We start from the raw sequence: 14,006 nt of genomic DNA, 5'->3' as shown, positions 1-14,006 counted from the left end.
CTGCTTTTGATAGGTTGTGAGCTCCGGGAAAGTAAGAAGCCCATGTTTTCATATTTCTCACAGAGGCCAGGTACATGACCTTTCATTTAGTGGGTACTTGGTAGCTACAGAAGATGTGAAAGGACATAGAAATGACGAGGCTGTGTTCACTGGGGTTGAGCAACATGAGCCAGTACTCTCGAGTTACATACTCGCATCTACATTTAACTAAGAAAGGGACAAGATATGAGGTATTTTGAGTAAAAGGAACGCAGTAGTGGTTCCCCTGGAGTTTTCTGCTCCTGAGCTTCCACTCGATTGGTTGCATTACTGATATTCAGTAATAATTAGCATTTTTGTGTATGTGTGTGGCTGGGAGTGACAACTTCCCAGCTTCTTACACTCAGGACTGGAAATCGGAAGTCTCTGTAGGGTCTATTTTGGAATAAGAAAGAATCAGATGACTCAGATTTGGGAAGACAAGGACCCAAGGAAGCTCTGGGCACTTGTACAGCAGAATGTGACCTTTCCTCTGGAGTCTTGCCGCTGATATGATTTAGCATTCGAAATGCCCAGGTTTCCCTGTCTCTCCCCTTCATACCTCGCATTCAAGGGAGGGACATGAGCGAGGATTAGCCACTCTGGGATCAGTCAGCTACGGTCAAGGTCACTGGTCACATAGTAAGGATGTGGCTGGCCTCTGGGGCTCATCCAGTAGGGGTGGGACACTCCTCAGAGGAGGAGTCTTCATGGGTTTTGCAGAGTCACAAGAAGCATCTACCTCACAGTGAGAGGTCCCTCTTTGAAAATTTTGGCAGAAGAGGGAATGGGGCAGGGGAAAGAATTAACCTCTAGAGGAGATAAATGTTGGCTATTAAGCGAAGAGCTATTACTGTCCAATCCCAAAAAATTAGAGAATAAAAACAAGTCTTTGTTTTATAAATAAAAAGTATTGTTATCTTTAGTAACTTTGTCTACAGTGTTTCTTAGACTGGAGAGGTGGAGGCTGGAGGGGACAAAAGTATACATAACAAAGAAATCGATCTTAAACCCACTGCTGATTTGGATCATATATTCGAGGAATCAACTGTTAATGGAAAGAGAAAATAGGATGACAGAGGAAGAGGCTGTAAATTCCAGGGATTTCAGTTGGTGAAAACATGAAGGTGTGATTGAAGTTGAGGATGGGCAAGTGGGAGGAGGGGGGGTCAAGTAAGAAGAAGTGGGGCACAGGGGGCAAGTGGGGATGGGGCTTGGCTCTGGCCATCATGGCAGCTTCTGGACACAGATCTGCTGCCAGCAGGCTTTCAAGGAGCAAAGAAAGGATCGGGGCCAGGGCTTGGGTGGTGCTATTATATGTTCAAACAGAGGAAGGACATCTGTCTCCCTCTGAGAACACAGGGAAGATAAAGAGTTTAGCTGCAAAAGCAGGCAACGTGGAGTCCAGAAGGATGATGTGGGACAGATCACATACCAACAGCCTGACTCTTTATCTTTCTTTCAAGATAAGTATTGTTCCTGTATTAGTTTCCTAGGGCTGCTACAACCAAGTATTACAAACTGGGTGGCTTAAACAACAGAAATTTACTGCCTCACACTTCTGGAGGCTAAAAGTCCGAAATCAAGATATTGGCAGGAGTGGTTCCTTCTGGGTGTGAGTAAAAAATCTGATCCATGCCTCTCTCTCCAACTTGTAGTGGTTTGCTCACGATCTTTGATATTCCTGTCTATAGATACATCATTCCAATTTCTGTCTTCATTTTCACATGGCATTTTCCCTGTGCCTTCACATGGGTGTCTTCTTATAAGGATACTAATCATATTGATTTAAGGGCCCACCCTCCTCTAGTATGATATCATCAAAACTTAATTACATCTGCAACTACCCTATTTCCATATAAGATCACATTCTGAGTCAACATATTTGTTTTTGGGAACACGATTCAACCAGTAACAGTTCCCATTTTACAGATTAGCAGACTGAGGCTCAGAGGCTAAATGCATTGCCCACAGTCATCCGGCTAGTGAGAGTTGGTCAGGATTTGAACCTAGTCTCTAACTCCAAGACCGAGATGCTCTTCCCTGTGAACTGAAGGTTGGTGAAGAGAAAATGGGAAGAGGGAAAGGTTAGCAGCAGTCAATGTGAGTACTGAGCTAGAGAAGTAGCAGGGGGGCCACTGGCAAGTGGCCAGGGCTTAATTGAGCTGGAAGAAATAAAATTCTTTTAGCAGATCTGTGTAATCGAATGTTGATTGATATATTTTAATAACTCATAATATTTATGCACCTTAGGATGGGAAAGGCAGTTTGGGGATTTCAGAAGTCCTGCTCCAAATTTTGAAGAAAAGCAGATGAGTGCTATTTTTAGAGCAGAACGTCAGAAAATACAGTGATGATAGCAACAACTAATACTTCCACAGTGCCTAACAGCTTATATAGAATGTTCACCCTGTGCAGTACCATGTGGCCATCCTTAATTTACTGAGGAAAGTGAGGCTAGAAAAGTAATGAGAGATGTGTGCTGCTTAATGACATGGGCTATGTTCTGAGAACTGCATCGGTAGGCGATTTTGTTGTAGTGCGAACATCACAGAGTGCACTTACCAAATCTAGATAGTATAGTCTACTACGCACCTAGACTATATGGTATACCACCATGGTATATTCAGCCCATCATTGACCGAAATGTTGTTATGCAGCACACAACTCTATGTGGCTTCCCCAGGAGCTACAAGCTAGTGTGGGAGGAATGGCAAGGTTCCATCTTGTTCTTTTTCCATTGAATCCTTTTAGATACCTTCTTCATAGAGATGATAGCTGAAGCAGGGAGAACTAGGAGATATCACTGAGAGAAAGTGTAGAGGAAAAAAAGAGAAGAGGGACAAAGCCTGATGCTCAAAGACCATGTTTTAAAGCCATGGTAGAGACAACCGAAGGAACAAGTGGATTCACACAGGACAAAATCACAGAATCGAGGAGGAGAGAGATGGTGACAGACAGCATCAAATGCTGGGGAAAGGTCAAGAGAATAAAGATGGAGAAACTATCATTGGACTGGAAATGAACAGTTCCCGGGTGACCTCTGAAAGCTTTCAGGAGAGCGGTGGAAGGAAGCTGGGGCAGGGGGTGGGGTCGAGGAAGTGGAATGATGAGTGGCTCCATTTTTCATTCAGAAAGTTTGGCAGGGAAAGGAGAGAGAGAACAGGGTCGTAGCTGGAGGGCACAGCAGGACCCAGCAAAGGTTTTTCCAAGGGGGAGGCAGGGGGACCCGTGCATGTCTGGAATACATCTAATTTCAAGGCGAGCCTCTCTTTCCAGATGTGCAACAGTCAATGATGAATACAATAATGTCTCCATCTGTCAGCCAAGCCATAGTCCTCTCACAGAGACTTCCGTGTTTACTAACATATGTTATTAATTCTGTTTGCATTGTAGTGGACAGTATATTGCCTAACACTTGTCTGCACTGGATTTATATCTACATTACCGTTCGGCAAGTTTTATTGCATGGTGACCAAGAGCTTGATTTTTGAAGTGAGTCAGACCTGGGTGTGAACATTGGATCTGTAGCCCTAGGCCAGTTAATGTCCCTTAGCCTCACTTTTCCCATCTGTAAATCAGGGAGCATGTCTATCACAGAGTCTTGTCAATAGGATTAGATGAGCTAATCTATGCACAGTGCCTGGAGCATACTTAACACAATGTCCAGAATATGAATCCTCAGTACACGGCTACTATTGGGTGAAGCAGTCAAAGCAATACTCCCTCTGCCTTGTCCTTAAAATCAAAGTGGGGCATTTGTTTTTACTTTGTGCACCTCTATACTGTACAGCAATTGCTCACAGTCTCCTCTTACCAGGATCTTCTTTAGATCAGAGACTAAGGGTGTTGAATTGGCTACACTCCACACCAGAACAGATCCCCTCCCCCACTCATTCCTCTACTATCAGGTCAGTCTGTGTGTGGGAAAAGAGATCTGAGTCCTTTTCAAACAGATCTTGGATGGGGGAGGGGAGAAAAGAGGAGAGAAGGAAGGACACCAAATGAAACCCTTTGATCTAAAAAAATGCCACACACACACACACACACGTTTGGTTTCTCTCTATCCACTGTGTCCACAGCCTTCCTTTCTGATGCCTCGGAAACAAAGAACATTGCTGAGGATTCCTACTTTTATAGATATTAAAAGTTGTAAAAATCTGAACGAACCATCACAACTCCTTCTTAAACCATTATAATACCATTAATGAATTAGGTGCTTGGAAAAATTACAGAACTACATATAATTTATTTTTAACTTAGAAAGTCATCCATTTTGAGGAATTGATGGGGTGAGGGGTGGAGGGATGAAGAAAGGGCAGCAGCTAGCTGCTGAATAGCTGCAGGCCAGACTGCCCCCAGAAACCCAGACAAATATAAACAAATATCCATGCCCACTGCGATTTTCTTTCATGTTTTCTCAGCTCTTCGCAAATACCTCTTTTCCTTTGATCAAAGTGTCTTCTGAAGACCTAGGGGGAAAGATGGAACAGGCTTCCTGCTGCTCTCACCCCATTTTATCTCATTGAGACCCACTGCTGATTAGGAGAAGGCCACTTGGCCGGGGAGCCCACACATCTCTGCTTCTGGAATGTGCTCGCTACAGTACTCTCTGCTGTCACAGGAAGAGTGATTGCCTCTCTGGAGTGTGAAGATAAACAGATTTCTCTGTCTGCAAAGCTTGTTCCCAGCACCACCTACCCACTCCTGCTCTGGAAGGACCCTTCTGACCATCTCCCTGCTTTAAAAACAACCCCAAAATATGACTGCTCCTACTCAGACTCTTTCTACAGTCACACATTATCGTCATCTCAGAATTCCTGGGGAGAAGGAGTGGTTAGCACAACTCAGGTTTTTAGTTGGAGGCAATGCCAAAACAAACTGGTTCAAAAATAGTGAGCAAACAGGAAAGCTGGGAAGAGAGGGGTAGAAACACACAGTGGTTCTCTGATGTTATCATTGCCGGAGAGCGGTCCTTCGAATTTCTTTCTGGGGACTTACATGGTTCTTGCCAAAATCTCTCTGGGAATCCTGTTCCTGTTATCTTGCAGCTGGCAGTGGCCCTAGGTCTCCACTAGGCTACCTCATCCTCCAGCAGAAGAGGGACATCTCCGAAGCCCCAGTGCATCTTCCTTGCTTATTTGCTGTGATGCGGTAGCAGGTGGGAGTGGAGCGTGGCGACTTCTGGAAATGATTCTAGTCATGCAACTGTATACTTAACAGTTCAGTGAAAATCTGACATGTGAGTACCCATCAATGAACAATTGTGAGAGGTGGAAGTGGGCAGGAAGCCGTTTGGTTGTAAGAAGCCATGGGCCTGCTCTCAAAATTCTTCCTTTTTGTGGCAAAAGCAATTTGGCTTTGTTGTCAGGACAATGACAGTCACCTTCTGGCATGATTTGCAAGCCTGGATTTATCTTTTCAAAGTGAAGGCCCCACATAAATGGAAGGAATAAACATTGTTCCCTAATGGATCCACACATGCAAACCTCACGTCTGGTGGTGGGACTGAAGCACAGAAAAGCACAGCCTCCGGGCCAGGTAGGCATTTTAAACCGATAACCTTCTCAGAATAGCCAATTGGGTCAATAATCCCCCAGCAGCAGGTAACAAAAGACTGCTTGATGAGTTGCAGACAGCACTCCCGACAGAGGCCCCTAATGGTCAGAAGTACATTCCCTGGTGTCTTGAGGCTTTTGTTCTAGAAAAACCTCTCCAGGCTCTGTGGGTTCCCTTCTGGCGCCAGCTCCCCAGGCAGGTGAGGGGAGGGAGTCAAGAGAAGAAGGGCGTCCTTCTCCTGTGGCTGCAGGAGAGGGGAAGGGGGAAGCAAGGAGGAGGAGTGGGGAGGCGATGTATCTGACGCTGTCTTCTGTTTCCTGGATTGGGAGCTGGGTCCCTTAGCAGTGTGCACATGAAGGTCCCCAGAGAAGATGGAGTAAGTAGTTTTAGTTTCCCCCATCTCCGCTCCCCAAGGCAGGCAGAAGAGTGAGCTTTGGGGGCTTGTGACCCCCTCTCTTTGGGTATCCAAGAAAGGAGCAGCTTTCCATCTGATCTCAGGCAACAGAGGAGAGGCTCTATGCCTAGGCGAAAGTAGGAGGGGTAAAAGTTCATCATCAGCACCCATTCCTGTATCTCCTCTCCTTCCCACCAGCTCATCCATACCCAGCACCTGGCTTGTACTCATCTCCTACATCTCAGCTTGAAGTCAACTTCTTTCTGAGGTATCTTTGCGAAGTCTCTCCCTTCCTTTTCCCCTTTCTTTCTTTAATCTCTTGATTCCTCTTACGGCCAGCCTGATTTGTAATCTGTTTGGATACTTGTCTCCTCTAGACCTTGGGGCCTTGGGGTCTGATCATGTCTACCTGGCAGGCTTGATTGGTATATAGCAGCATCATGCTGAGTGCCCAGTTAATGGAGAAATGAATACATGGATCACACCCAGGATGTCTCTCCAAAATGTCCCTTTTATTGTTCCAAAATGTCTCCCTTCTCTCCAACAAACATTCATAGAGGGTCTTATAGTGGTCTGGTGCTCTAGTGAGGAACAAAGAGAATAAATGCTAACATATATAATGCTCACCATGTGCCAGGTATGGGCCAAATTTTAATCAATGTGAATTAAAAATATATATGTATATATAATTGAGGATGCCCTATTTCACTACAATTGAGGATGCCCTATGTTCACTACAACTGAACATAGCCTATTGTGGAAAATCAGACCAACATTTGAGTTGAATGGGTCAAAGGAAAGAATAGAAAGTACCCTTAACCCGAAAATGGTGGGACAAAAGGTCAGGTCACCGAGTTACTGGAATATGTTCTCTTGTCTGAGAATTCTGCCTCAGACAAGCCTGGAGTAGACCTTAACAAATCAGATTACAAATGAATATAGCAATCACAATTTGTTTTTCTGATGACCCAGCACCATGGCAGGAGTAGAGGGAATAGAGACTGGGGGGAAAGTGGAGAGAACCAGCAGTAAAAACTGCACCTCGATGGGCAATGAGTGCTTCACCTCAGCCCAGAGCAGCCCGGAAAGTGGCAGGCGTGAGGGCACCCTTACATCCTCCCGAGCCCAGCTGTGTGGGTCACACTGCTATGAGGGACTCTAATATAATGACAATTAGCATTTGTTCTGATTACATTTCAGAAACATCTTTCTGTGGGCAAGCAGCATCATGACCCTTAGACGTTTAAAAAATATTAGAGTGGACTGAACTCATCTTACTCCAGGATGACAGCTGCCAGATCAGAGAGACCACGTGTACACTCGCTGCCAGCCATCCAAACACTGCTGGGTTTCCCTCATCACCCTCCCAAAGCCTGACGTGGGATCAGACTGCTACCGTGGCTGGGGGGTGCAGGTACAGGCCAAGTCAGGCTTGGGGGTTGGGTTTATATAGCAGGAAGTCCCAGCCTCCCTCTTAGTTCGAGGCCAGCTGGGATCTGTCCCCTTCCTGGCCTGTCTTTCCTAGGCAATGCTGAGCCAGACCATCCTTCTCCTTTCTCCTTCATGAAGGCTCCTTCTCCCCATGCTCACCAATGGCCCAATAAAGCTGAGAGGCATAAAATCACAGACAGGTTGTGATTAGACACCAGTTGCAGATGCCAAGTTCCCTGACAACAGAACAGTGCAGAGAGGGCAGGAAAGACTTCGGAAAGTAGGTTGAAGTAGAATTGGGCCTAGTGAGCACTCAGCCCCATCAGATAGAACAACCATAACGACTACATGCGGAGTGACTGCTGTGTGCCAAGCTCTATGCCGAGCAGTTTACATGTACCTTATTCTTCACGTTCTCTTGGAGTAAGTAATACAGCTGTATCCCTGACATCCAGAAAAGTTTCTTGCTTGATGAATATTTACCTAATACCTGAAAAGGTAGGCATTATTATTTCCCTTTCACAGTGAAGAACTGAGGTTGAGAGAGAAGGTGACCTGCCAAAGCCAAAGGGATCGGGTAAAGGATTCAGACCCAGGTCTTGCTGTCCTGGAGTTCGCATTCTTAACCATCCCACTGCCCTGAAGCCATCTGGGCTGTAAGGAAGACAGTGCCCAGTACCTACAGCTTATAGTCTGGAATCAATGCTAGGGCACACCTATCCTGGATTGCAGAAAATTAAATGGAGTGATCCAAAGAGTTTAACATGATTCCTATTCCCTTCTAGAAACCATCCCTCAGGCGTTTTCCTCCCAGCCCTCCAGTCCTACAACACACAGTTGGTGGACACGCAGTTGCTACTTAATAAGCATCGTTTGAGTATGTGCTTGTTCCTTACATGTTGTTCATTGCATTTTTTCCTTGCATTTTTGAATTGCTATTTACCTTCTTTGCATATGTATCTGTTTTTCCCAATTAGATTATAAGTGAGGTCTGTGCTCTCAGGCTCATCCTTATCCTTCTATCTTTTCCTTCCTACTGTAGCCAGGCCAGGGAGGAGTACATGGCAGGGATTTACTAAGCCCAATATGAGTGAAAAAGTTTGTTATAAAATGCTCCATGAGCAGGGGCTCCGTAGTTAGCTAACGTCTATGCCTCCTCTTTCCATGATTAGTTCCTTCAATAGGCCCATTGGTATAACCTTATGCAAGAGGCTGAGCAGAATGGGAAGACGAGAAAAAGCCTGGTTCCTGCCCTCAGAGGGTATACACATAGCAGCTGACACAGGTGTGGTTATTAATAACTAGAATTCAAAATAGAAATTGTTCCATGAGAGGCACAGATAATGCTTAGTACAGCATGTCAGAGGAGGGAGAGATTGTTTCCAGCTGTTGAGAGCAGGGAAGATGGCTTCCGGGATGTTCACTGTCTTATGCCACTCACCCCCATCAAAGAGCGATGACCTCAAAAGACTTCAAAGGAACCTGCTAAGTAGATAACTGAGCAACTGGAGAGCCCAGCCTTTTCTGTGGCCCTTGGAATACTTTTGCATTTACTTTACACTGCAAAATGGAATCCTGTTTTAAAGACTTGCATTGATTAGAGAGAGCTCAGAAGAAGAGGGCGGAGAGACGGCCCCTGACTTTGGTAATCAAGTCAGAGATAATTATAGAAAGAGAAGTTTTAGAAGAATGGTGAAAGCAGACGCTAGACTGCAAGGGAATGTACAAGCTGGGAATGTATAATGAGGAATGGGGACATTCACTCATTTATTCAGCAAATATTTGAGTGCCAACTGTATTCCAGGCACTCGGCTAGATGCTGGGGACAGAAAACTATGCAAAATATACATGTCCCTACTCTTCGGAACTAGCAGCCCATGAGTTTTCTTTCAAGAAGACTGGGGAAATGTATGTCAATTACACCTCAATAATTTAAAGAAAAAGGGGATTGGTGGTGTCATGAGGACAGCTAGGAGGGTAGTACCACAAAGTAGTTGAGGGAAGGTTTTGTTGTTTTGATATTAAGAAGAAAGAGACCAGGGTATGGTCTCAGGTTGAAGGAGAGTTTGAAAATGCCAGGAAAAGGCAGATACCTGAGAAAGAAAAATCCTAGAGGAGATATGTGTAGAATGCTTAAATCATGCTGGCACTGTGCTAAGTACATCTTGTAAATAATCTCTTTGGACACTTACAATAACCCTATAAAACTGTTATTGTTAGAAATGAGGAAACTGAGGTGCAAGGTCACAGAGAAGGTAGGTAGAAACCGAGATGTAAAGCCAAATTCAGCTACAAAAGCCAGGCTCTTGGGAACTTCAATGTTTCGAGGTAATGTGGTCAAGACGACACTCAGCTGAGTCTAAAACTTGCTTTAGCTTGTCTATGTTGCAATGTTTCAGTTCTTTGGGCTAATGCTTACCTGACCTTTTCACAAAGTTTCGAGCAGTGCAGCATAGGGGTGGGGGGTCATTTTCTCCCATTTCGGACTGCTCTAAGTCCACCTGCAATTACGTCCTGGTGCAGAACTAGGTGGCTGGTACCAAAGCTGACTGCTCCTTCCTCTCCTCAGGAAGCCCACTGAATTGTCCTTGGGTGCTACTGATGCTTCCTTTGGCAAAGCCCCAGGACCCGTTCTCTCAGCCTATTCCTCTAGTGTCAGTCACTCTCTCCCCACCCACTGCAGTTCAGGGCCTCCTAACTTAAAACAGTTATTAGCACAGAGTAAGTGCTACAGAAGTGATTGGCTAATATTTTGCATTCCTAAAGCAGATGATCCACATGGAATATCAAAAAGGCACTGGGTTGTCCAGATAAACCTAGATTTCAACTCCCCTTCTGGTACTTAGAAGTAGCGTGACTCAGAACAAGTTACTCATTCTCTCTGAACCTGTTTCCTCACCTAAAAAATGAGAGAACAAAACTTTTTTCGTACACTGTAGTGAGGATTAAATGAGATAATTCACATCATATGTTAAATGTCTCCTCCATAGTGTGTTTCCAATAAATGCTGGTTTCTTCCCACCTCAAATACATTTTAATAAAGCACTACCCTTCACAACAGCCTGTAGGATTGGTTTCCTAACTCTTATTCAAGACTGAGGGAAAGTCTCAAACAGGACTTAAGCATCTTTCAGTTTGTCAGAAATCTAACTGGGTTTGCTTTTCAAAATAGAACAATCTCTATCTTTCATATGTGGTCACAAAAGACATTTGCACACCAGAAGGGTGACTTTAAAGTAAGCAAGAGGAAAAAAAACTGTCTTTTGCAAGCAGCAGGCATGGTATTGATGACATTTTTAAAAAGCCACTGCAGAATCGTCTAATAGAGTTCATTTGTTGGTGGCGTCATGAGATGCCTGGCTGATCTTAGAGGACTCATTCATTAGACTAGGAAAGAGCCAAAACCTTGACAGAGAAGTTCTCCTTCCATAAGCAACAACAGATGAAACCATGGTAATGATCCCACCCACATGCCACCTGCTCCCATTCTGCGGATGGTGTGGGGGCAAGAGCAGGAGGGAATGTTCTGGGATGTAGCAAGCCATCTTCCCAACCCACTGAAAACATCGGCTTCTGGTGAAGTCTACATGACTCTTCAGAACCGTCATTCTGACAACCCCCTGGTCCCATTCCAGCTTGTAAACCTTGAAAGACTAAAAAGATGTAGGGTTTTACAAATAAATTTCAAAGCTACATCCAAAGCACTTGGTTAGTTAGTAATGAAGAAAAATGATTTTACTTAACAAGATCTGTAACTACCATCGATGAGACTTGATGGTGTGTGATTTGATTTCTCTAGCAATCTAAAATAATCAGTTTAGCTCTAATAGAAGCGACCAGAGATGAAACTGTGTTGCCTGCACTACTTCTTTTGCCATAAACAAGGAATCATTGTCTCTTTTTTGGATGACAAAAAAAAGTCTCTCGTAGAGTCTAAAAGTAATTTTTTTCCTCTTCAAAATAAATATATCCTAAATGTTTTGCTGAGGCTGGTATCAGAGAAGAAAAGTTTTGACAACCTAACATTCAAAAGGTCAAAATCAGTCCACAGGATAATTTGATTTAGCCCATTAATTTTCCAGCCCGCCAACCAAATGTTTAGTGCTTACATGTGTAGAGATAGGGCAAGCTAGAAGCAAAGATCAAATAATACGTTCACATCTTCTACTTTCTAAATCTTAAAATTATTTACTTCGTAAGAGGGAAAAGGTAGGATAATCTGTTTGAACATTAACTATTTCAGAAAAATAATCTACTTTTCTCTCTTTTTCTCCCCCTTCCCTTTCTTTCTTTCCTTCCTCTTCTGCTTAACTCTCGAGAAGAGTCAAAGGATGAGAGAGAGTTGGGGAATTTTCAACTTAAATTCGTTTTACATTTTCAGGACTGGCATTGAGTAAAATTAGGAACTTAGCCCTATTAGCCTTAAGTCCTTTTCGTGTCCTGCTCACATTCAACTAGACTCATCCGGCTCATAGTAACCCAAGAAGACTAGGAAACCACATTTTCTGGGCCTCTCCAGCCTCGCCACTGCCAGAGATCTGAGGCTGCAAAATTGTATCTCTGCTCTCCTACGTGGCAGCAGTTAGGCAACTGCCAGCGTAAGTGACCATTTGTGCCATTTGAATAGCATGTGAATGGCTGATTGTGGGTGCGATTCAACGGCACATGCTCCTTGGTATCTGCAGTTTTGCTTCTGAGCAAAGGAAAAGACCACAGTGGGGAAGTTGCCCCTGCCAGAGCTCTCTTTCCTAAATACTGAGGACTGCCTAAAGGAAGACAATTTTGATAGGCTGAGAGCAAGCAAAAGAGTGGAAAATTTCATGGGCACATCAGCATCATGGTTTTAAATATCAATTTAGGGGCAGCTGCTAAGCAGGCCTGAGTTTTCAGGATCCTTTTCAAAGCTGAGGGGAGATTAACAAATGGTCAACCCTCATCTTTGCTGGAAACATGAATTAGTGGTGCCACCTCCTGGCAGAGACAACCTCATAGCTGGGAAAATGTGGCATCCATTTTGTTTTGGGCACCAGAAGGTTCAGAGCTGGAAGAAATCACAGGGCTTGTTCTAGTCCAACCCACACTCATTTTACAAGAGAGGGAATTGAGGTCTGGAAAAGTGACATAACAAAATCAGTAGCAGAGCTGAGACTTAGGAAGCAGATGAACCACATCTATTGAATCTTTACTAAAGGATGAGCACAGCACAAAGCACGTTACATCCTCCCAACAACTCTAGGAAGAAGATACTATGCTCTCCCATTTTCCAGGTTAAAAAAAAAAAAAGTGAGGGCCAGAGAGGCTCAAATGACAGCTAATAAGTGACTGAGCTCCCCACCACCTTTCTGGCACAGTACTTTATAGCTGCCTTGCAGACACGTGGACATCATGTGCAACAGATATTAAATTCAGGCTCCAGTGTATCTGGAAAAAAGTGCTGCCACTGAACTAGCCATATTACCTGTTCACTGGTCCTAAGAGCTTGAATGGAAACAGGCCCTGCTCTGTGAAGTGGGGAGTGGGTGGGAGGGACCCCTGGGAGGGGTGGAATGGAATCTCTACAAGGCAAGTAGTTCCTGAGAAGTCAGTCAGTAAATGACACCTGTTCTCTCCATTAGCTTCTTCATAAATGTCAGACCAGCATCTTATGTGGAAAATAGGTTTCTACGTGGAACGCAGAGGAAACGCAACAGATAATTAAATGAATTGTTCCAAAAGAGAATTTGGAGAGCATCTCCCCTTGCAGTGCTGTAATCCTCCTTTTCTGTCTCTCACTCTCTTCCTTCCCTTCTTCGCCTAACCCCGCTCTAAACACACACATGCACACACACTTCTCTCCAATTCCTGATTCAGCTTGAATATCTTCAGGGAACTCACTATTTTCAGAGGTGGCGAATCTTCAGTGAGTGCTTATCCTTAAAATCATTCCTATTTTTGAATTAGTTTGTCATCTAACATTTGTACTCCTCGGCCCTAATTCTGACATCTTGGGCTACAACAGGACCTATCTCCTTTGTCTTCTGCATACCAGTGGTCAAGTTTTCACTGGCTCCTCCCCTTACATTAAATATCTTTGCTTTCTTATATAGTTTCTTAAGAGCTCCCTTCTCTGGTCACACTGTGTCCTCAGAACTCTACTCAGCCTCTGGGCAGATTGGCTATTGAGGAGCAGGACCTAATTCTCTTGTTTAGGCCCAGAACTCCCAGGCCCAGGACTGCCTACTTCTGGACTTGACATTTGAGAAAAACAAACCTATAAAGCCAGCTCTCTGTTGCTTGCAGCTGAACACTTTCCTAACTGAAGAACCTGCTTGGTACCTGGCTCTGTGCTGCTACTGTACTACTGCCATTTCCAATCATCGGGAAAATTCAATAACCTTCTCTATCTCAGGGTTCTCATCTGTGCAGTGAGGAATGTGGACCAATTATCAATGTGGTCCTTTAGGTATCTGATGTCAGCTCAACTGGCATCACCACCAAGAGTCTAATGCCTTCACTGAACTCCAAAAGCAGTGCTGGCATTTTTCTTACATGATTTGCAGTCACAACTGTATTTAATTTGCATTTTGATATTTTCCTTCCTGAAATATTTTCCGTAATTGCAGAA

This window comes from Pteropus alecto, unplaced genomic scaffold, assembly GCF_000325575.1.
Source record: "Pteropus alecto unplaced genomic scaffold, ASM32557v1 scaffold86, whole genome shotgun sequence".
Taxonomy (NCBI): domain Eukaryota; kingdom Metazoa; phylum Chordata; class Mammalia; order Chiroptera; family Pteropodidae; genus Pteropus; species Pteropus alecto.
Note: the sequence above shows the minus strand (reverse complement) of the source record.